The sequence below is a fragment of the Schistocerca piceifrons genome, chromosome 2, assembly GCF_021461385.2.
Source record: "Schistocerca piceifrons isolate TAMUIC-IGC-003096 chromosome 2, iqSchPice1.1, whole genome shotgun sequence".
NCBI lineage: Eukaryota > Metazoa > Arthropoda > Insecta > Orthoptera > Acrididae > Schistocerca > Schistocerca piceifrons.
The window spans coordinates 141,039,515-141,040,873 of NC_060139.1; the positions used below are offsets into that span (position 1 = coordinate 141,039,515).

General features: G+C 49.7%; 1 non-coding gene across 1 annotated transcript; it reads right to left on the reverse strand.

Moving 5' to 3' along the window:
* Nucleotides 1-360: 360 nt before the first annotated feature.
* On the reverse strand, nt 361-434 carry Trnas-cga. The gene has a single exon. It is a non-coding gene; the product is annotated as a tRNA-Ser (tRNA).
* Between the last annotated feature and the right edge of the window lie 925 nt (nt 435-1,359).

Genomic DNA, 1,359 nt, shown 5'->3' on the forward strand with positions numbered 1-1,359 from the left:
TTTTCACTCTGCAGCGGAGTGTGCGCTGATATGAATCTTCCTGGCAGATTAAAACTGTGTACCCGACCGAGACTCGAACTCGGGACCTTTGCCTTTCGCGGGCAAGTGCTCTACCAACTGAGCTACCGAAGCACGACTCACGCCCGGTACTCACAGCTTTACTTCTGCCAGTACCTCGTCTCCTACCTTCCAAACTTTACAGAAGCTCTCCTGCGAACCTTGCAGAACTAGCACTCCTGAAAGAAAGGATATTGCGGAGACATGGCTTAGCCACAGCCTGGGGGATGTTTCCAGAATGAGATTTTCACTCTGCAGCGGAGTGTGCGCTGATATGAAACTTCCTGGCAGATTAAAACTGTGTGCCCCGACCGAGACTCGAACTCGGGACCTTTGCCTTTCGCGGGCAAGTGCTCTACCAACTGAGCTACCGAAGCACGACTCACGCCCGGTACTCACAGCTTTACTTCTGCCAGTACCTCGTCTCCTACCTTCCAAACTTTACAGAAGCTCTCCTGCGAACCTTGGTAGGAACAAGCTATTGAACGCACTGGGTGTGACCGGCTGCAGATAGTAGCGCATGTCGGAACGTATGACGCCTGCCGCTTGGGTTCTGAGGCCATCCTTGGTTCCTTCCGGCGGCTGGCTGATTTGGTGAAGACAACCAGCATCGCACGCGGAGTGCAAGCTGAGCTTAGTATCTGCAGCATAGTGCCCAGAGTCGATCGCGGTCCTCTGGTTTGGAGCCGTGTGGAGGGTCTAAACCAGAGGCTCAGACGACTCTGCGACTATAATGGTTGCAAATTCATCGACCTCCGTTATTGGGTGGAGAACTGTAGGGCCCCCCTAGACAGGTCAGGCGTGCACTACACACCGGAAGCAGCTACTAGGGTAGCAGAGTACGTGTGGCGTGCACACGGGGGTTTTTTAGGTTAGAGGGACCCCCCCTTGGGCGAAACGATAAAATACCTGACGGCTTACCAGAGAGGACATTATCATCGTTGATAAAGAACGTCCGTCCTCAGAGACCAAAAACAGGAAAAGTTAACGTAATATAGGTAAACTGCAGGAGTATCCAGGGCAAGGTTCCTGAATTAGTATCTCTTAATGAAGGAAATAGTGCGCATATAGTATTAGGAAAGGAAAGTTGGTTAAAACCGGAAGTGAACAGTAACGAAATCCTAGACACAGAATGGAATATATACCGCAAGGATAGGATAAACGCCAATGGTGGAGGAGTATTTATAGCAGTAAAGAATTCAATAATGTCCAGTGAAGTTATTAGCGAATGCGAATGCGAAATAATCTGGTTTAAGTATCAAAGGTGGGTCAGATATGATAGTCGGATGCTTCTATAGACCA